This window comes from Sus scrofa, chromosome X (genome assembly GCF_054392235.1).
Source record: "Sus scrofa isolate SSC_HxYL_T2T_F1_AM1 chromosome X, Sscrofa_HxYL_maternal_Yorkshire_Landrace_v2.0, whole genome shotgun sequence".
Taxonomy (NCBI): Eukaryota; Metazoa; Chordata; class Mammalia; order Artiodactyla; family Suidae; genus Sus; species Sus scrofa.
In genome coordinates, this window is record NC_139401.1 from 32,602,893 (window position 1) to 32,626,440 (window position 23,548).

General features: G+C 34.7%; 1 protein-coding gene across 25 annotated transcripts in view; it reads right to left on the bottom strand.

The window, feature by feature from the left end:
- Positions 1-23,548, bottom strand: part of DMD (dystrophin) — a 2,611,869-nt gene that overhangs the window by 1,915,036 nt on the left and 673,285 nt on the right.

The window sequence follows — 23,548 nt, forward strand, 5'->3', positions numbered from 1 at the left end:
TATTGACCCCAAGCTCCCGGTCCCTCCCACTCCCTCCCCCTCCCCCATGGCAACCACAAGTCTACTCTCCATGTCCATGATTTTCTTTTCTGTGGAAAGGTTCCTTTGTGGCCTATATTAGATTCCAGATATAAGTGATATCATATGGTACTTGTCTTTATCTTTCTGACTTACTTCACTCAGGATGAGAGTCTCTAGTTCCATTCATGTTGCTGCAAATGGCATTATGTTGTTCTTTTTATGGCTGAGTAGTATTCCATTGTGTATATATATACCATGTCTTCTTAATCCAATCATCTGTCTATGGACATTTAGCTTGTTTCCATGTTTTGGCTATTGTGAATAGTGCTGCAATGAACATGTGGGTGCATGTGCCTTTTTGAAGGAAAGTTTTGTCTGGATATATGCCCAAGAGTGCGATTGCTGGGTCATATGGTAGTTCTATGTATAGTTTTCTAAGGTACCTCCATACTGTTTGCCATAGTGGTTGTCCCAATTTACATTCCCACCAACAGTGCAGGAGAGTACCCTTTTCTCCACACACTTCCAACATTTGTTATTTGTGGACTATGGATGATGGCCATTCTGACTGGGGTGAGGTGGTATCTCATGGTAGTTTTGATGTGCATTTCTCTAATAATCAGGGATGTTGAGCATCGTTTCATGTGGTTGTTGGCCATCTGTATATCTTCCCTGGAGAAATGTCTATTCAGGTCCTTTGACCATTTTTCCATTGGGTTGTTGGCTTTTTTGCTGTTGAGTTATATATAAGTTCTTTGTATGTTTTAGAGAGAAAGCCCTTAAATGATACAACTGGAACTAAGATTGACTTTATGAAGCCCATAAAGCCCCTTGGAAAACCAGCCTGGCACTGTGCTTTCAGCCTTTCTATCAGCTTTACCAGATGAGGAAGAAAGGTCACTTCTAGACAGGTACAAGAGCCTCAGGATATTTTAGGCACCAGAAGAAGAGAGGAATTCTCCCCATCTGTAGGTATTGCAGGCAAAGTCTGATGGTAGTGAATTCTTGGCTTGGCTTCTAAGCCTCAAGAGACTTTTAAGAGTCCAATCTGAAATTCCTTATGAAAATTTCCAGCAAATAAAACTTAAAAGAGCCTATGAATAACTATTCTTGCTACACTTGTGTACATAATCAGACCAAGTTTTTAGAAACTAGGCTTAATTTACAAACAAGCTAATCTTATTGTGGTTATCTTTGATAAAAAATGGGGGTGACTGTAGAGAAAAAAAATCTATGTTCCAATGATACACCTTTGTGGGTATCAAACTGCCTTTGAGGTTTTGTTTTCTACCTGTTAAATGGACTAAATCTTGTTTCTTTCAGTTTCTTCCAATATTTTGCTACAACTCTCCAAACTAACATTTCAATTTTCTCCCACCCTTTTGACTTGGAATCAATGAGAACTAAAACTGTCTTTTCTCCAAAGCCATACCAGTTAAATATGGACAATTTGCTATAAAATTCAAAGGAATTGTGACAACAGCTCATGAATTGCTTTTTTTAGAGTGACACCCATGGCATATGGAAGTCCCCAGGCTAAGGGTTGAAATAGCTGCCAGCCTACACCACAGCCACAGCAACGCCAGATCTGAGACATGTCTGCAACCTACACCACAGCTCAAGGCAACTCCAGATCCTTAACCCACTGAGGCCAGGGATTGAACCCGCATCCTCATGGATACAAGTTGGGTTCATTTCTGCTGAGCCATGATGGGAACTCCCTATAGACAATCTTCATGCCCACTGCTGTGTGGGCCACTAAGACAGATCAGCAGAGACATTCAAACTCCAAACCAAAAAAATCTATCAGATTGCCACTGCTTGCCCTACTTCATGTGAAGATGCTTTGAGCCGGACATCTAGAAATCCTCTCAACTGGCTGCCTTCAGAACTCAGAAATAATATGCTCCAATATTAACTTTCGTTTTCTTTTGATTCCATAGAAATATCTCCTATTATGTACCTGATTGCTTGTGTCCTAGGCCTAACTCTGGGAGCCCACATTCATGACTGCCCCCTGAAATGAGACACAACTGTTTAAGTGAATTTACTTATGCTCAGGACTAAGATTTTAGTTCAGTGAGATGGAATAACCTACCAACTCAACTTCTATGCTTTGAAATTTCTTGAGGAAGTTTCAAAGAGAGGACTGAAGTGGTTCAGAATAAGACTCTCCCAAAAGTGTCACTTTGGCATGTGGATTACTCTAAGCTAAAGAAATGGAGGCCCAAGACTTAGGAAGAGCTCTTTACTTTCCCCTCTACTATATAAAATAATTTAGACAGACAGAGGGCCTGGTCCAAGAAGAGAGCTGTTACTGGGGATAACTACAAAGAAGATGGGCTAAGTATGGTAAGCTAGGGAAGCTTGGCAGGGTCAGTTTGTTCAAAGCCCTCTTTTGTGTCCCAATGTCTCTGCATGACAAACATTTGTTTGCCAGACATTTGCCCTTCCCATCTTCCCATGAATTGTCTTCTACCCCATTGGAGCTCCAGACTCTGACCCCTTCTCCTTAGCTTGGGATTGTATATAAGCCTCAGTTACCTGACTGTTGGAGAGCCTCTCATTGTCTTTGTGGGGCTCTCATGCATGCAAAATTAATTTTGTTTTTCTCCTGTTAATCTGTTGTAAATAAATTTAATTAATAGACCAGCCAAAGAATGGAGATGGGTAGAGAAAAACTTTTTTCTTCCTCTACAAAAGCATTATGCTAAAGGAAAGAAGTTAGACACTCAAGGCCACATATAGTACAATTACATTTATATTAAATGCTCACGATAGGCAAATTCATAGAGACAGAATATAGACTAGTTGTTGTTGAAGGCTGTAGGAAGGGAGAAATAGGGCATGACCATTAATGGGTATGAGTTTCTTTGACGGATGATGAAAATACACTAAATTTAACTAACGGTGATAGTTACACAGCTATATGAATATACCAAAATCTGTTGACTTGTATATTTTTAAAGGGTGGATTTTATAGTATGTGAATTATATTTCCATAAAGCTGTTATATAAAAAAAAAAAGTCCCTGGAATATCCCATTTCTGAATAAACACATTTTTTCCCTTGAAGTCTTGTGAAGAACTCTATAGCTTGTTTTGCTGTGCTGTGGCTTTTGTGAAGCAACTTGCTCTGGGTTTATTTGTTTTTGTTTCATTTTAGTGTTAGAATCAAACCTACTTACATAGCCTAAACTTTTTTTTAATTTGAGGCTTAACAGCAAACAAATAGAGGCAGCACTTCCAATTCCCCAATGATTCAACAGGTTTTAATGGGCAGATGGTTGGTAAGCATTTGTTTCCCTCCTTGTTTGCTACCAGGGAGAAGGGTGTGAAACATCTCTTTTGGGTCAAAATATATGGTTCACAAAAGAATTCCTCTCTTTTATCTTGGCCTGGCCTTGTTTTCTGAGAAAATTGTGTCACTTAATTTTATGACAACTTCGGGCAAAATATTATCATGTACTAATGACTTTATTTGGAAAATAAATGTGACTGCAAGGGATACTATAGATGGAAGATAGGAAAGATGATTACTGCAAATATTAGGTCAATATGTGATCACTTTCAAGAACCATCTCTTTGAAATTTATACCACAACAGACTAAAAATCTCATCTAGAGTTTTTAGGAATCAATGGCAAATTTATACAAGTAGATTTTTGAAATACTTATTTTTTTGGACTTTCTACCTGATTGCAAGAGAGGCAGATATTGCTTGCCACTCCCTCAATACCCATTCTGCCCTTCTTTCTTCTTTATAAAATTCTAATTTTATTTGGTGGTAGCAATGTGTCATCTACAACAAACAACCTAATTTCTAGGCTACCCGGAAGCCAGCAGTGGCCTTGTGACATGTGAGAGGAAGAATGCATGGGATTTCCGGCCAAGTTATGTTTTCTTGGTATAGATACTGCCACCTTCTATCTATTTTTTCCCTGTTTCTTTATTGAGATATGCTGCCTCTTTCTTATTTTTGCCTTTGAAAGGGAACAGAATCTGCCATCTCCAAATATGCTTCCTTGGCATAAGGATTAGCTTGAATTGATTGTTTTTATGAAACAACAGACAAAGGAATATCATAACTGGAGTAGAAATTACCCTTCTGAAAGAGACATTTATGTTTCTAAGGAAAATCTGTATTTGTAAGTGTTTCACACTCTCTGGATCAGGAAGAGGAAGAGGACTAAATTCCCAGGAGCTCTTATCAATGGGGAAGACAACAGACAAATCTGCATAACAACCTCATTCATATTTATTGTGCTTTTCCTGGTGAGCTCTCATAACTGGCACCCCACCTCCACCAATACCTTCTTTTGTCTTTAGCTAGAAATGGTATTTAAGGCGGTGGCTTGGGCCACTTCAGAGAGTTGCTCAGTTTTCCTGAGTCTCTCCCAAGAATACAGGAAGTATACATGTTCCTAAGTTACGTCTGCTTTTCTTCTGTTGATCTGTCTTTTATTAGAGTGGGAAGTCAGCCAAGACCCTAGAAAGACAGAGGGAAATTATTTTTCCTCCTCTACATTTTCTCTGGAATATGGATGTAAGGCTGGAGGTATTGACTCCATCATCTTGCAACCAGGAATTGACAAACATGAGAGTGAGGGTGTAAGACATTATGAGTGAAAGAGCAAAAAGACAGAAGGGGTCTGGGATGTTAATGACATCATAAAGCCACTTTCTCTCTTTAGACTGCCTTCTTTCAAACTTCATCACATGAAAAACCAAAATCCTCTATTTGATTAAATAGTTTGTCCTAGTTTCTGTCACTTGCATCTAAAAATATAATCCCTATCTGCACTTTTTCTCTATTGATGAACTACCACCCTCTAGAGTACACGCAGGAAATATATGAAAACATTTTTGGCCTTCCTATGGAAAGGAGAGAGGTGCCAAGGACACTAGATCCCTGGGGACATAAAGAATAGTTAAAAAAAAAAAAACAAATAATTGTTTCATGCCTGCACAGCTTTTGAAAAATAGGTGAGAACCTATTTATAATTATGTGAATTTAGAACCTTAGGTCTATTTTACATATAAATGCGAAGTATTTTTTCATATTTTAAATATATATTGAATTTTCCAAGAATGCAATCAGTGTGAAAATAAATCAAAGGGAAAAACTGTACTTTTTTAATTCAGAATTTTACCAAAAGTCATTAATCACATAAGAAAACACCATTACCATTAGTAATAGTGTTTGTAGCATTTTAATCATTAATACTGCATACTTGCATTAGTAAGCATTTGTAGCAGTCTGTTCCTGGTGGTTCCAGGCACAGGTACATTTATCTACAGCATTATAGAGCCTGCTTATTTATATATTGGATAAGGAATTACTGATGATCATTATATTTAATTACTATCCTTTAATTCAGTCTTTATTCAGCCAGCTATTTCCTCTGAGCATAGTAATGGAGTTAGTATAAAATATGTTTTACAAAAAGGGGTGTTTGATCTTATAGGACTGAAACCTATACAACCCATAAGGAAAGGAGTTTTTAAAAGGGATGACATGTACATATTCAGACAGTAAAGTGGTATATACAAGTGAGGGAAATATAGTTCTCACATTTAAATGTTACTATATATTCATGTTTCCATTCTGAGATTTTGGCCAACTTGATTCCAAAGGATAGATTAGCTATAGCTTTAGCATCAGACTAGTGCAGGACTTTCCTTCACAGATAAAAACTAAATGCAAAACTGATTCCAACCCATGGTAGTTTGCAAAAAAAAAAAAGAAAAATAAAAGAAAAAAAAATCAGTATAAGTGCATGTGCATACAAGTGTGGGGAAGGAACGAGGGTAAGGGATGTTAATGGGACAAGATATGATTAGTTGATTTGTTCTTTATTCCGCTCAGCACAATAATGGACAACTATTTAGCTGGTCTATTAACTTGCATTTTTGCAACGTAAGTATCAAAATCAAAGGAAAAATGCATTAGTGTACTTTGCAAAAATATAGAAAGGTTTTTTTTTTTTTTAAATCCTCAAAATGTAAAGTAAAACTAGAGAGAAAATACTGAGCAAATAAGGAACTTTGTCCCAAGGTATGGAAACATCAACAAAACTATTACCAGTTATAGGTGACCTTTACTGGGTAAAACCTGGACAGACAGAACAAACTCCTTTAAAAGAAAAATCTTCAAAGGGTCAAATCCCATGGTGTTCACAGACTGGGCAGGCTGCTACAGGGCAGGAAGAGTCTATCATACAGAGAAAGGCATTTGTAGCAGTCTGAGGCATTTGTAGCAATAGGAGCACAATTATCTTTGAAGAACTTTGGGGCCATTGTAGGCCCTGCAGTGTCAGTTTTCTATGCTAAGGTAGGAAGGGACACAATCCCACTTTTGCTCTATAGTTGCCTTGTTTAGTAGCTTCCTCTAAGAGAAATGCCTTATCTTTTCAAATTTTTATAAAATATTTTCCAATTCTATCTCTGTTTTTGGTTTAGGAAATTCCAAGTGAATAAGAAACTCGTGTTGTTTCCCTAAAATGGCAAACTCTTTGTAAAATTTTTTAATAAAATGACAGAGACAATTTTATTTTCTTTGTTTGAAATTTTCCAACTGTTGCCAACCAAGTACTTTCCACTGAAAGCCAGCAAATATGCACCCAGGAAGACCTTATCATAACTATGGGCAAGAGAGTCAGTATTTTGGACAACCTCATAGAGAGAATCTTACTAGCAGTACTGGCAGACTACATTTAGAAAAAGATTTCAGAATGGACAAAAGTAACTCAGCTAAACATAGCCATTATAAGTTATATATTGTTAGGGATTATTCTTAATTTTGTACAAAACCAAAATTACCAGTATGTGAGTTACAACTTCAACATATTATTGTGGCCGTATTTTTCCATCCTCATTCTAAATTGGTGATAGAAATCTTCTGATCTCAACTCCTTTGGTGGAGTTGACTTTACCAAAATAAAGAAAATATCTGTGAACTCAAATCCAAGGACAGATATACCAACCATTTATTTTCTAGGCTTGTAGTTACCCAGGAGAGCAACTAAAGCTTAATTTATCCATGTTCTGAAACCTAATTTGTTTAACATGAACCAGTGGTGTTACCAAAGTATCTTTCATACTAGGGAATACAAATCCAGTATGAGTATTAGCCAGTTGTATTTAAAACTTTTCTCTTTTCTTTTCTTTTTCTTTTTTTTTTTTTTCTGGTTCATGGCAACCAATTCAGCACTTAGAATTTTTTGTTTGTTTGTTTTATCCAAAATTCCATTGAAATGATAAAGTATTCTGGTGCTAAAAGAATGAAATTATAATCAGCCTGGAAAACAAGAATGAGAGTAAGCAGAAGACCAGGTTATTTGTGGGAATGCTGAAAGACAGTGAGGGGATCTGGGTGGTAAAGGACACAGAGGAGAGGGAACACAACACAAACATCAGGAGTAATTATAAGCTTCATAGCAGTCTGACACCATTAGCGGACAACAGTGTACTGTGGTTGGGTTGTGTGTCACAAAGGGAGATGTATGGTGCTCAGAGGATGTATAATGGCAGAAGTGCACTCATGTAGGAGCAGAGGATTGGTTGGAGTCTTTTAGAAAGCTCACCGAGGAGGAAATATTAAACCCTGAGCTGAAGAATGAAAACGAGTCTACAAATAGTCTAGTGTCTTTAAAGAAGATTGGTGTCAGAAATTAAGAGAGGAAAGTGAAGAGGGATACAAAGTCAGAGGGAAGGCCAGGAAAAGGTAGGCTCTGTAGGGCATTTTAAGTATTTAAACATTCACTTTATAGCAATAGACAGCTATTAAAGAATTGTAAGCAAAAGTCCAATAAGTTTTGCAAAAACATTTACTTTACTTGCCATATGGAAAATGGAGTGCATGGGGTTAAAGGGGGATGTGTAAAGTATAAGAGGTTAGGCAAAGGGAGGCTTTGTGTACAGATGAACATCACTGGACCTCATATAAAAAGGTTTCTTGGAGTTCCCATTATGGCTCAGTGGGTTAAAAACCTGACATAGTCTCCCTGAGGATGCAGGTTCCATCTCTGGCCTTGCTCAGTAGATTAAGGATTCAACATTGGTACAAGGTGCAGTGTAGCTCAGATCCAGCATTGCTTTGGCTGTGGCGTAGGCCTCAGGTATAGCTCCAATTCAACTCCTAGCCTGGGAACTTCCATATGCTATAGGTGTGGTCATAAAAAGAAAATTAATTAATTAATTAATTAATTGGTTTCTTCCCGTCAAAAGTCCACTTTTCTAATCTCACTCATCAACTAGCCTAGTGCCTACAACCAGAATTACTGAAGTACCTCCAAACTGATTTCCTTAATCCTCATTTCCAGCCCACTCTGACATCATACATTATAGTACAAGCAATTTTTCCTAATCATCATTTTTTTCTACCTCATTTCTCTGCTTAAAAATTGATTGTGTCTTGATATTACTTATAGATGGGGTTTGAGAGGATTAAAAACAAATCTATTTTCCTGACTCAGGCTCATAATTAAAGAAGTCATAGACACAGGAGTCAGACAGATACAGATGAAAATATCTCCTTTATTAATGATAAAGCTGGTATGAGTGAGCATGGCCTAAGCCTTCTGGCTATGTATGCTTGGTGATAATTTGCCTAGTGACATCCGTTAAATAGCGGCAGACCTTTTCCCATGTTGGATACCTCTTTACCATTTACATCACAGATGATTAAGAATAATCACGACATTTTTAGAACCCCAAAATAAAAGGTACTAAGTCACATATGCTCAATTCCTTCAAAAATCCCAGCCAAATTGTTCACTCCTGCTTGATTAATAGGAGTGCATAAAGGGATAGGGCAAAGGGGCAGTGATATCACACTAGCATAATTCCCTCCACAATTGGATAGCTGAAGCAAGAGGAAAGGAGAGTCTGTATATTATACACATTATAAAGTATATAATTGCATATTCATATGCTGATTTTTTATATTTTGTGTAGTTTCCTAATTATAACATTTCTATTTCTCAGCATAAGCCCCCTGTTTCTGTCATTTCTCTTGTATTTTCCATATTATTTGCCTCCTCTCCTTTAACACTGATATTAAAATTGACAGATTTTAATTGATGATTGTCCAAGCAGTCTTTTCTCAAGCTAAGGTTAAGGTTAGCATTATTATCTGAATGTGTTTGGGGAAGTTTTAACTTTATGTGGTTCAGAATCATAGCCATGTTAACTGCTATGTTTGTCTCTAAATGAGGTTTAGGTATTAAGAAATACCCTATCTCTGATAATGAGCACTGTCAAAATCTATACTAGAAATCTCTACTGATAACAACCTTATTAATATTAATTCTCTGAGTATTTACAGCAAGGGTAATGCAAAATTTTAGACATAAATCATGACATTTTTAGAAACATTTTATAAGTAAATTAAATACAATAGATTGCTTTCATTATTTAAATATTTCAAAATTCCATACTATTCCTAAGAGCTATAAATATTATAGTAACCTAAAACATTGTTTCAATGATTTTAAAACATCAGTTGAAAACACTGCACATATATATTATATAGTTATATGTATATATAGATATAGATAGATAGATATTAATGTGAATGTATGTATATAGAGAGAAAATCTCCTCAATATGTTACCAAAAGCAAAAAAAAAAAAAAAAAAAAAAAAAAAAAACCCACAAAGAAATCTGAAAAAAAATGCAGAAAAAGGAATTATTTAACAATTTCTGAGATGTTCTCAGGTACCAGTATGGCAAATCTTAGTGAATTCAGCCTACCATCAGTGGACCCAGAGTTGATTAAAAGCAGTTAAAGAGGAAAGTTTTTTTTTAATGTTATAAAGATAAAGTAGACTATTCTGTTGATTACTCTTTAATTAAAAAATATTCATGGTAACCACAAGTCTATAGAAAGTTTCATTTGTGCCGTATATTAGATTCCAGATATAAGTGATATCATATGGTATTTGTCTTTCTCTTTGTGACTTACTTCTCTCAGGTTGAGAGTCTCTAGTTCCATTCATGTTGCAGCAAATGGCATTAGTTCATTCTCAAGGGGGAGGGAGAGGGAGTGGGATGTATTGGGAGCTTGGGGTTAATAGATGCAAACTATTGCCTTTGGAATGGATTAGCAATGAGATCCTGCTATGTAGCACTGGGAACTATGTCTAGCACTTATGATGGTGCATGGTAATGTGAGAAAATAGAATGTGTACATGTACGTGTAACTGGGTCACAATTGTGTACAGCAGAAAAAAAAATTGTATTGGGGAAACAACAAAAAAAAAGAAAAAAAATTCACAGTAAGGTAGAAATTTTATTCCCTCTCATAGAAAAGATTAAACTGTCTTTATATTCCTATAATATGTATCACGCTGGCACCAAGGCACTGAGCATCAACTGCCATTAATAATTACTGATATTATAATTAAAGCAGCTAACTGATAAGAAATAGTGACATTTTAGAGATATTTGAATATGAAAGTGGGTTTCCCTTACCCTATTAAAGTATCTAGTGGAAATTAGCATAAGCCCTCCCTCACTCACTCCAGGAAGAGCAGAAGTACTGTGAGTAAGACATTGTTGGAATTCAATATTTGTTAAGTTAAATAATAATTTTATTATATCTACATATTAAAATTTTTGAATTATATAGCAGTAGAAAAATTACTGAGAATATTCACAACATGCACAGTTAAAGGAAACATTGTTCTCATGAAAAAGTCAATATTTGTACTCATGTCAGGATTTAAATGGCTTAGATCCATTTCTCCCTGCTACTTCCCACTAATATCAAATAAGTGCTGGTAATAACGCAAGAAGCAACAAAGAGTAACTCTGAAAGGTGGTAAGAAGACGACAGTGGAGGTTTGGAATGCTGGGACCTAAGGAGTAGCTCAGTGACCTACATTCCCTCATCTAAAAGAGTAAGGTGGCCCAAATCTGGCATTTCACAATCCCCAACTAGCATTAGAAGAGAGCCTAGAAAGATTCCAACTGGAGTCCCTGAGCATCAGGTAAGCCTGACTCCACTTTGGATACAATTCATAGATACAATCCCATACTTGACAACAATAGGTGACCAGGGGAAGCACTCTCTATCCCTATTGGGCTTGTATTTTCCCACATCTACAGATACTGACACATGTAATAAAGCTGCAAAGAATTAATTATGAATATACACATACACACAAATATGCACATACACACATATAAGTGAGTACCAGGGAAAATCTGAATAGAATTGGCGGATTGTATCAATGTCAATATACTGGTTGTGACATTGTACTGCTGTTTTGCGAAATGTTACCATTGGGGGAAAACTGAATGAAGTGCACACAGGGTCTCTCTCTGTTATTTATTACCCACGTGTATCTACAATTATCTCAGTAAAATTGTCAATTTTTAAAAAACTCAATTTTTATTTTCCCTTCTATATTTGAATTTCACTGGATGTTCTATTTATTTTATTTTTATATAATAGAGAATCATCTCACTTTGTATTTACCAGGGCTAGTTAAACTTAGAGCAATCTTATTTTAAAGGAATGCTGTATGATATGACCTTATCAGCCATTTACTAACTTATCTGAATAGACATCATGTACATGAGCTGATCTTTGAAGCATCTATTCTGCCTAAAGCTCTGTTTTTATTTATTTATTTATTTTCAATTTTAAGCTAGAAGTATTCCTTTCCTGCCAGCTCAAGAAAATTTCAAGCTATTAAATAGGATGGTTCTGAGCCATAATGGATACAAATAGTTCATTACAACACCTATCTAAAATCAGTAATGTGTTCTTCAGGGAGGTGAAGTTAGGAAGAAAAGTAGTGGTGGCAATCAATCACTAGAGGCCCACAGGTAGTATGATTGTTGGCAAATTATTTAACCTCTGTGCTTTAGTTTCCCTATGTATAAAAACTGAAGTAACAGTATAAAATATTTCTTAGGATGGTTATGTGCTAAATAAAATGTTTGAAACCCTTAGTTTGGTGCCAGGCATATAGTAAGAAGTTCAGTAAATATTATTATTACTCATAAAATATAAATCATTTTTCATTAGAATTTGTATAACTGAAGGAAGTAGCACTTTAAATCTACTTTAACATAAGGGGATGCTTCTCACTGGAAACCTTTTAAGTACTATTTGTAATCACCCTTGTAATTATACAAGTGTACTGCTTGTATAATTAACTTTTGGGTAAAGAAATAGCCTTCTCCTTCCCTTTACTAGCTTTTTAATAGTGTAGCTTCAGGTCTTCCATCGAAAACACTAGAATTGTCACTTAATTTTCAACCTCCCATATTTAATTGAAAGATGTGCAATATAATTAAAAAGGTACCCATAGGGCAACTAATTCTGAAAACTAGTGATAAGTGAATGAAGGAAGTGTGCTTAATTTCATTTTCATGCTTTAGCAGTTCCTATCTTACATTGATAAAGAAATCCTAAGCTCTACATCTGCATAAGAAGATATCCTTATAATGTGTACATGCTTTTGTGTACGCACCCATGGACAGCTATACAAAAATATATATATTTTAATTTGGATGATTTTAGGACCTTATATAATGTGACTCACATATATATATATAATTATGGTATTTTTCCTTCCAGAACAAGACAGCATTTCCTAACTTTTTAAACATAAGATATGTTTAATTGTTTACAATGTACTCTACAATTCAACCAAATTTTGGTTAAAAGGGCAAATAATTTAAAGTACTAATTGCAACAATTAATAGTTTGGGATAGTTTTATTTTATTTAATTGCCACAAATGATACCATTCATTTCCATATGCCAACCATAGCACATGAACATATTTGTATTAGAAAAACATATTAGAATCCAAAATTTATTCCTGAAGAATCTTAATAAATAAATAACATCTTTGCAAAATGTCAGGAAAATTTATAATGTCTATTAAACTCTTCTGATTTAAGTCAAGGAAAATAATTTTAAAGATAATAGGACAGCCCAGGGAGATGAGCTCCAGCCAGTTATTGTGGAAAAACCAGAGGCAGTCACAGTTGTGAAGCTGCCAACACCACAATTGGGGTACTTGCCAAGTAGACAGATGCCAAAGCAAGAAAAATAGCTTCTTCCGATTGATTGTTGAAACCTACAAAGGTTAAACACTTTGTGTGTGGGCCTGACTACAGAACTGTCTTTTCCCCAAAAGGCATCGTTTATTTGCTTTTCACTATTGAAGGTGTTGGAAATGTAAAAATTATATTGTTAGATATAAGTATAAAAATATGTCCAAGGAAGATCTAGCTTTCCTTTAGCAAATAATAAAAAAAAAGAACTCTGAAGTATTATAGTTTATATAAACTGAAACTTTCTTTCTCCATGACTCAGTTTCTCTATCTGCAAAATATGTATGTAGCATTACAGTGTTATTGTAAGGGAAAACGTGAAAAAAAAATAGATGTGATATACTGAGTGTGATGTCAAGCACTTAGCACTTGTCAAAGATGTCAATAACAATCATTATTCCTATGATTATTTCTATTATTATACCCAGTTAAACTTATATTATTATACTCAATATTTGTATTATTACACCAAGTTACACAGTTCAAAACTTTTTTGTTATGTCCGCAACATGCATAAATTCCTGGGCCAGTGATCAAATCTGTGCCACAGCACTGACCTGAGCTACATGAGTGACAGTGACAGATCCTTAACTTGCTAAACCACCAGGGAACTCCAAAACTATTTTTTAAAACTTGTCCATAAGTAACTTTATTAGACATTTCTGTTTAGCATGAATCAGTTATTTCATTTATTTTATGTAAATATGCCCTAAATAAAAGACTATTACTTTTTTATTTACTTATTGGTGACTAGAAATTTAGAGCTTAAGAAATAATTTTCAAAGAAAAAAATCATAGCATTATTTTCTAGAACTCTCTAGGTGAGGATTAATTATGTTAATACCCAGGTCAAGTTGTATACACACTACACATTCAAATTTTAAAACAACTTAAACATAGGGACATTTCGTCTTAGCATCAAAATATCCAGATTTTTTTTAAACAAATAAAATAACCAAGCCTCCAAGTGCTTGTATCAATTTTCAGTTATTTCTGTCACCATCAGAATTGAAACAAACAAATGAAAACCTGTGATTATTATCAGTGAATCATGTGTCAAAAATAAAAGAATAGTGGCCCTTAGTTCTAATGATAGGGATTCCAATTTAAAAAAATAATGTCTTGTCTTATTTCAAGAAATAAAGGTTAGGCTACATTTCTTGTAAAGTGTGTTTGTTCCTTCAGTTTCAAGGAATTAGTTGAAAACACAAAGGAAGTAGAGAAACGTTTTATCGCTATCCCTCCTTTTTTCTGTAAAGATTATGAGGTCGATGTTTCTAAAATGTCTAACACTTCAGTGAAAAACTAGTAGCATAATGTAGATCTGGGAGCAGGATATGCAAAGCTGCTTCTGATGTCTTTCTGTCTATTAGTCAGGAATGCATGACAATTTTAGGTCAACCATCCTTCTTTGTCCAAAAAACACAGGACCTAAGGCTCAAGATCATTTTTTATGTTTTGCTCTGTTTGAATTACACAGGCAAAACCAATGATATAAATGAGGTCTTATATGACCTGACATCTACCCGCCCAATCTAGCAGAAACTTGACATCAGTGGTACAGCCAGATGAAGCAAAAGGTTCCTCCATTGCCTATGTCAATGTCAGACTGAGTAGAAGCTCCCTGCTTGGCATTCCTGCTTGAGTGCTTTGCAGTCCTGGCATGTCACCTAACTGGCTGGTGCTTCCTAATAGAGCCTGCACCAGTTCTGATTGATCTGTGAGTGTGCAAACATTACCAGCATTCAGGAGCCAGATGGCCCACACACCAAGCATAGCAGCCAGACAAAACACAGGCAGATTCAGCACACTGCTGGAGAGTTACATTTTTGGTGCTTCCTCTTCACACTAAAGTATACATAGTCTTATTTACTTGATTTTGTTCCACATCAACCCACAACAGTGTCTCTCTCTGTTGTTTCAGGGCCACATTCTAATTAAAGAAGGAAATTACCTTCTCCTTTTCATTTAGCATTAAATGAAGACCTTTACAATCAACTTGATTCTACCCTGCTATTCGTGGAGGGTGTCATGTGCTCTTTGAAGTCAGGATGAACAGAATCTCTTCACTGCTTCTCTAGGATAAAGCATTTATTTCTTTCACCACACTCAGATGGATGATTTAAAACGTTAAGTCCTAACTTGTAGAAAGGAATGTCCAGAAGAAGGCATACCTTCACAAATGCGCATGAATATTCTCTACATGTATCAGTCAAACAAGAAAAATGATACATTAGCAAAACACCTAAAAATCACCTGTATTATTCCTAATAAAAAGTTAAAGTCAGTTAATATTGGTCTTTTCTCTTCATACATGTAAAAAACATGCATGGGTGGGGGTGTGTGTGTGTGTGTGTGGGTGTGTGTGTGTGTGTGTGGGTGTGTGTGTGTGTGTGCGCGCGCGCGCGCTCATGTAAGCGCGCATGTATAATCGCACCAACTGGAGATTTCCACTGGAACTGCTGAGGTAAGAAAAACAAAACAAATCGACAAACAGGAAAACCAGTTCTTCTCAGTATTAATTACTTACGAGTTAAAAGAATATGACAGCTACTCTTTCTTGAATCTGAGTCATCTATGTGCTTGTGTTTTCGAGTTTATTCACTAAAATGAGCAGCTTTGTAGAAAGCACTAAAATAGAACCTTCAAAAGCATTAGTTCAAGGTTTAGAAATCTGATGGAATTTGGGAGACCTGTTAAAGAAGTCTGAAGAATTTCTTTACATATTTACGTTTTAAATTTTAAAAAAATAGTATATTTAACAAAATAGTAAGCTTGCTTCCCACACTTAAAACAAATAGCTCTCTGTAAGATCCATTCTAAGCACATCACTACAAGCTGTCAGGTCAGCAACATTGCTCATAAGTCCCCCCTGGAATAAGCTAATTCTGGAATCGCTTTATAGTTTGGATACTTTCAGTATGTGATATTGATATCTTTGTAGAGGCTAGATTACACAACATATAAAAAGAAGGCTCATGTTTTACTGAAGTGCAGGTACTATACAAATTGTATAGTGTGACCGTGTATGTGTTGAGAATTTTAATTATTTCTGTAAGGGGAAGCAAATGTTCATCTTCCATGTTTCATCTTGAGCAATAGTTTTGATTTGCTTGAAAATCAAAAACTACCTTTTGCAATAAAGCCAGTGTTTCAACAACAATAAATTTCACAATGAAGTAGCTTTAAACTGATCATCTAAAACTTAAAAAAAGAGATGATCGTTAAAGGTTAAAGAGAATCTGCATGAAAAAAAATGCATGAGGGTACCATAAAATGTAGTTTAAATCAAATTGTTATATATTAGGAAATCTTTAATGCCAATTCCACTATAATTCAAGAAGAAAATAATGAAGAGGAATAAAGAAAAGAGTAAAGTGAAGCCAAATGTGTCATCATATAAAACAACATACACCAGGGTAGCATGCTATAAAGTTTTATTTCTACAGCTTTGAAAGAAGCTAAAAACTCACTTGTGACTCTCCAGCTCATGAGTAATGTGGTCATTTCAAACTTACGGCAATAAAAACTTTATAGCACCCCAGTTCAGAACATATGTCAAACAGAGGAAAAAGTAAAAATCAAAATGAAATGTGACAAAACACTGCAAAACACCTCTCATCTGACACTACTAGTCTATTTTGGTCTAGGATTCAGCAACTGCTTTCATTTTGAAATTTCTTTCTCAAAATCATGGAGCAACTTGAAGGGCCACAATGATGAACATCAAAGTAAATGTGGAAAAATTAATTTCTCTGATCATGATGGCGCTAATGATATGCATTTCATAAAATGCCATGACTGTTGCAAAATTAAGAGAAACATAATTCCTACAGCTAACTGCTAATCTGTTTGACCTTCACACAAAAACAATGAAGACAGATCATTTTCTTTTACAAAAATTTTAGAGAAAATGGCATGGCTTTACAATGAGAGCTCAATGTTTTCAAAGGCTGTAATTATATTTTAAGTGAATGCATTATTTTTATTACCATGGAATTGTTGCTATTCATTCTGGGAGGTCACATTTTTCTACTTAGATTTTTGCCCATTGATGACAAGTATTTTATATAAATAGTGTCTGATTAGACTTTAGTTTATTAGTATTAATGAGTTATATTTTGCCACTTGGACAACTTGCATAACTTCAGTGCTATTCTAATTCTCACTCCATTTTCTTAGCTATAGGGCTAGAATCTAATTAATTCTATTATTAATAGTTGTCTAATTTTTAGCTATTCTATTTCATAGCCTAGAGGTTTTCATAGCTCTGTATGAAAATAAGAAAAGCTGTCACTGATTAATATATATTTGTTTTTATATTAACTGGGTAACTGCAATGCTACTATACACAGTAATCTAATTCCTTGATTGATGACAATATTGCCACACATGGAATCGTCAAAATGCCAAATGAAAATCATTGATCATATAGTTTATTTCCAAGTGTTGTTTAAATTGGGGATTTCTTCTTTGCCTATAGGACAGACTTAGATTTTCAAGTAGTTGCTTTCCTTTCAAACAAATTTTTAGAGGATTATAAATATCTTCTTATAGGCCATGCTCACAAAAAAAAAAAAATTTTTTTCTACTGAAATAATGATAGAAGAAAACAAAAAACTAAAAAAATCTAAGAGAGACACCCTTATCAACAGAGTACAAGGTAACTCATCAGTTGTTGATAAAATCTTCTTTCAGATTAATCTGGAAATGATTCCATCTTTTTCCCCAAATCACTTTCCCTTCTAAGGAGAAGAGGCCTTAGCTGTCACCCCGAAGTGTCAATCCAAAATAATCAGAGTAATTTAGGAGAAATTAATAGTTTGTTTTAAAATTTCCAGATACTACAATATGCCATCATTATAAACAACATTACTTTTAGAAGGTGAACCCCTTAAAACAGTCATCTCACATGAGATGACTCACAATTAACAACCACTTGAACTGTGATCAAATCATATCATTTGGATCCATATTCAGTACTACTCAGTACACGCCTATTACCTAGAGGGTTTAGTGCTACACATTCATAGGGAAAAGACACTCAGCCAGCACAGCCACAGTTTAAACATTGTCTAAAAAGCATTCATTCATATGTCCCTGTTCCTGACACCTACAACAGTAATGGTAAAAGAATGCTAAGAAAATATATCCTTTGGGACGGAAATGCTATAAAATTTGGTTGTGATGATCATTGTACAACTATAAATGAAATAAAATTTATTGAGTAATAAAAAAGAAAAAAAGAAAATACATCTTGATCCTGTAAGTCAAGCTTCATTCTAAAAGAGATATGAGCAGGGCATCCTGTACTATATCTGGTAACTATAATTTGAGACCATTTTGGAGACTGTGTGCCAGAGTGATATTATCCTCAAATTGTTGTAATTCATTTTGCATCTAATTATAATCATAACTAGAAAAATATGAAGGTGTAACAAAAATAGCACCTCTCTTCTCATTTTTCTCTTTTAAGAAACTTGCATTTTATCCAAAATTTGTTTTTCTTTGCAAATTGTTTCTATTACACTGAAATTTTTGTCAAATATTTCAGTTTAGATTTCATGTTTTTACTCAGAAAAAAATCAAAGATCTCTATTAAATTATTATTTTTTTATTTTTTTGTCTTTTGTCTTTCCCAGGGCCACACCTTTCCCAGGCTAGGGGTCGACTCAGAGCTGTAGCCACCGGCCTACACCAGAGCCACAGCAAAGTGGGATCTGAGCCGCATCCGCAACCTACACCATAGCTCATGGCAATGCCAGATCCTTAACCTACTGAGCAAGGCCAGGGATCGAACCCACAACTTCATCGTTCCTAGTCGGATTCGTTAACCACTGAGCCATGACAGGAACTCCATAGATCTCTATTAAATTAAAACATGGACTCATTTTCCCTATACACTGAGGTGAGAAGTGATATTTTACAACATAATAAATATATGCTAAATAATTACAAAAAATTTTTAATAACTAAAATTTGCCACATTAAAAAGAGCTAAACCAGCACTTGCCATTGGAAATTTTTGTGATGATAAAAATGTTGTATACCTTCATCATCAAGATGACCACTAGAAATAAGTGCTATTGTACTCTTCTAATGTGGCTAGAGCAATGGAGGAACAGCATGTTTTATTTTATTTTCATTAATTTAAATGTAAATTTTTATATGTGGCTTGTGGCTACTGAATCAAGCAGCATAAATTTAGGTATTAATTACTAATAAATGAATACATTTATCCATATATACATCATATATACATGTAGGGTTATATGTGTACAAACACACACATAAATGGATGCACTCTTACAGCTATTTAAAATCAATATCAGAGTTCTTCTGAGGACAGCAGGTTAAGGATCCAGCATGTTCACTACAGCAGCTTGGGTCACTGCTGTGGCGTAGATTTGATCCCTGGTCTGGGAACTTCCACATTCCACATGTGTGGACAAAAAAAAAAAAAAATCAACATCAAAAATTTTCTTTAAAATATACCACAGATTTTTGCTTCATGTCAGTGAGTGTGAGGAACTCAGAAATTTATTAAGATAATTTTGACCAAAATATCCTCTACTTCTATAAAACCAGATATCTTTCCTCAGAATTAACTAGGAAATCAACTTAATCCTCTGCTTTAATTTGCACCATCTCACAGCCTGTAATTGCTTATTGTGAATGCTCCTAATGTTTTTCTTCTTGGAAATTTTGCAAGGCTAGTCAATATATGATGTACATTTTATCATTCTTTTGAAATTCAAAATGATCATCACTATTAAATATATTTATTTACATTAATGGAAAATGTATACCTCATAGTTTGGAAGAAAATTGTTAGAATGATTCCATCTAGTAAAGACCTTCTATCAATGGTAACATCATTTTTTTTTGGTCTTTTCTAGGGCCATACTCGTGGCATATGGAGGTTCCCAGGCTAGGGGTCTAATCGGAGCTGTAGCCAGTGGCCTACGCCACAGCCACAGCAACGTGGGATCCCAGAGAAATCTGCGACCTACACCTCAGCTCACAGCAATGCTGGATCCTTAACCCACTGAGCAAGGCCAAGGATCAAACCTGCTACCTCATGGTTCCAAGTCGGATTTGTTAACTGAGCCACGATGGGAGCTCCACATCAATTTGATGATATATATCCGCAATCTGATAGAAACCTAATTTATTTAAGCATTCATAATCAAGCAGATATAATGTCAAGGGATTGGTCAAAGTATAAACTGTTTCAGTTAAGGAAGGTTAAATGAGTCCTAGAGATCTATATAGTCCCTATAGTTAACAACATTGTTTTGTATACTTAAAAACTTGTTATGAGGGTGGGTCTTATGCTAAATATTCTTATAATAAAATAAAGAGACAGGGAGGAAGGGGAAACTTTTAGAGGTGATGGTGAAGTTTATGGTATTATAATTGTATATGATAACAGTATACATTAAATACATACATCTTTTTTGCATGTCGATCATACCTAAATTAATAAAAAACAAATTAAAAAATCTGAATGACGGGAAGTAAGACAACACACTGTTCAAAGCCACGGTAATGAAAGGAGCACTGGCACATGTTCCTCATGTACCTGGAAAAGATGGGTGACCCAGACTTTCTCACACGAAAGAAATCTATGTGTATAATTTAACTAATTTTAACTGTGTAACAGACTTCTCCCTGGTCATGTCTAAAGATATATTAAGATTATGTTCTCATTAAGAACAAAACATTCTGACTTTGACATTTCTAAAAATTTTGCCTATCTAAAATAGTAAAATGTGCACCAAATCTAGTCTCTCCTTTGTAATTTTCTTTCCTTAAAAACTGATGGTCTATATTTTATATTGCATTCCAAAAAAGAAAAATATACAATTTTTATTGAAATTGTCATGTTTTACAGAGTATTGGACCCATGCAGTGTAGAGAAAGCCTCTTTGGCCAGATTTCCCATTTCATCTGCAAATATTCTAACATATACATAATATTGAGAAAACTGAGAAAATGAACAATTCTTGGACTGATACAGTTATAAAGCCAAGAGAAAAGAACAACTGTTTTCAGGTAAGAAAACATAAATATAGGACTTTACCTTATGAGTAAGTAGTTTGGGAAAGTCATCTAGAGAGGTGGGTTTCAAGCTATAGTCAAGATAAGAGTAGACTGTGAAATCCATTTATATGTCAGGCCAGCTATTAATTTAACAAATCAAACAGAATGGCATAAAAATTATTAGAGTGTGGCTATATATGGCAAGGATAAATTACCTTTTTAATGAGCCTTTTTCCAGTGTGTTGGTGTATGTGTGTGTGTATGTGTGTGAGAGGTCAGGGGGGAGAAGAAGGAGGAGGAGGGGAAGAGGAGGGGAAAGAGATATACAGTGGATCATAAAAGGGCTCTCACATTTTCTCTTAAATTGGGTGGTGGATACAGTAAATAGAATAATGATGAAGGTTCCTGATTTAGAGAAACAAAAGATTATTTAAGAATCTGAACACTAGAGCCCTAAAAGCCTTAGAAAGAGTCCTAATTTTGTTACCCTGTATAAATTATTGAATTGTTCTCTGCTTTTTCTCATATGTAAAAAGGAGATACTCATAGCATCCACCTCAAAATGTTGCTTTAAGAATTAAATGAGGTAACCCACGTAAATCCACTGTAACAGTTCCTGGCACTATATATGTGCTACTTATTAGCATTACATTTTTATCTTATTATCCTTGAGTTACTTTAGTTTTTATGCTCAATATTGAACCTAAATGTGAATTTTTTTAATATAATGTGAATAATTTTTTGCTTTTAACTTAAATTCTATGGAAAGCACTGCATTTCAAAAACTGTACCTATGAACTTTATCCAAAATTTCTAGCAATAGGACTTTGCTAACAAGCACATTTTTCATGAAACAAACAATTTTGGGCAGCAAGCCCTCATTGTCCATTTTTCTAATATGAATTCCTCTGTCCTTGAAATGTCACTGACTGTCCCTATTCAGTTGTGCCCAGCTTCTATCATGTCTGTCACCTTATTCATTAGAAACAAGATGGGCATTTTGGGCATTGAGAGGCAAGAAGCTCATGTCTTGTGATTTTTTATTATAATACTCAAAGTCTTTGGTGGGGACTAGCCATTTTACTGCCACTGATAAAGGCTTTGACCCTATACCGTGAAGTAAGGCAAGTAAAATAAGATCTACTTATAACAACTAGGACAATAGGTAAAATAGTATTGGCTGTGTTAGGTGAAAGCTTAGACTTCATAAATCATCCAACACTTGAAAAATATTAGGTACCACATAATAAACTCTTGAGGGCTTTAGCACCCCCAGAATAATGTTTTAAAATTTAAGGATAATTACTCCTAAATGTACACTGTTTTGAATGTAACTTAACTCTGGACTTTGATTTGGTAAATTGCTAATTATGGCTATCTTTGTTACATTTAAATTGAATTAGATTAAACTGTGACACAGTGATTTTCTACTTCTTATGTGGTCAATGCAAACAGTTATATTAAATGGCGGTAAAGCTGAGATAAAAATGTTAAATGTAAGAGTCAATTACAAGGTCATTTTTTTTTTTCAAAGTAATGGAAATATAGTACTTTATCTACTGTAAAATTACAGGCTAATGACTTAGTCCTACAGAGTGGCTCTCAAACCTTGTTCAATGTACCCACACTGATTTAAGAAATGATAAAGTATCATCTCAAAGATTAAATAATGATAAGGAGCGTAAATTACATTTTAAGTGGTACTACCAAATATAAGTTTTTAAAGCTCTCAGTAGAAATTTTTGGATAAAAAGATAAGAAAATTATTCAATCAAAGTAAAAAGCAATTATTTATAATATTAAAGGAATGAAATATTTGTGAATCTTATTTTTTAAAAGTAATCCAATATTTTAATATCTTGTGAAAGTTCCAATATTATTTTCTAAGGCATCAAAATCAATTTTTGAATGCACTGTGAATAAGAATATTAAAATAGTTTAGATTGTCCAGCCAACTTATTTATTGAATGTTTATTGATCACATAGAGAGATGAAAAATTCTCTGTTAAGTGTAATTAGTAGGAACAAATAGTCTTTGGAAAAGTTTTTCTTACATTTACCTGGTTTGGACCAACCACGTTCAGACTTTAATTACTATAAGATTATCTAAACTACTTACTTTAAAACACCACTGTCGATTTTCCTTAGAAATGGTTACATATGTTAACACAAGGCTTGAATGCAGAGAATGCCTGGAAAAAATGTGTAGGGGAACAAATGTGCCAACAAAAAGGTCTCTTTGGCATGTGGATTATTTGGAGCTGAAAACAAGCAAGACCCAAAAGACTCAGGAAGAACCTTTGATCTTTCCTGTAACTGCCCAAAACAATGTAATATGTTCCAGAAAGAGAGATAACTATAGTAGTATATAGATAACTATACTGTAATGCGAACTAAGTGTGGC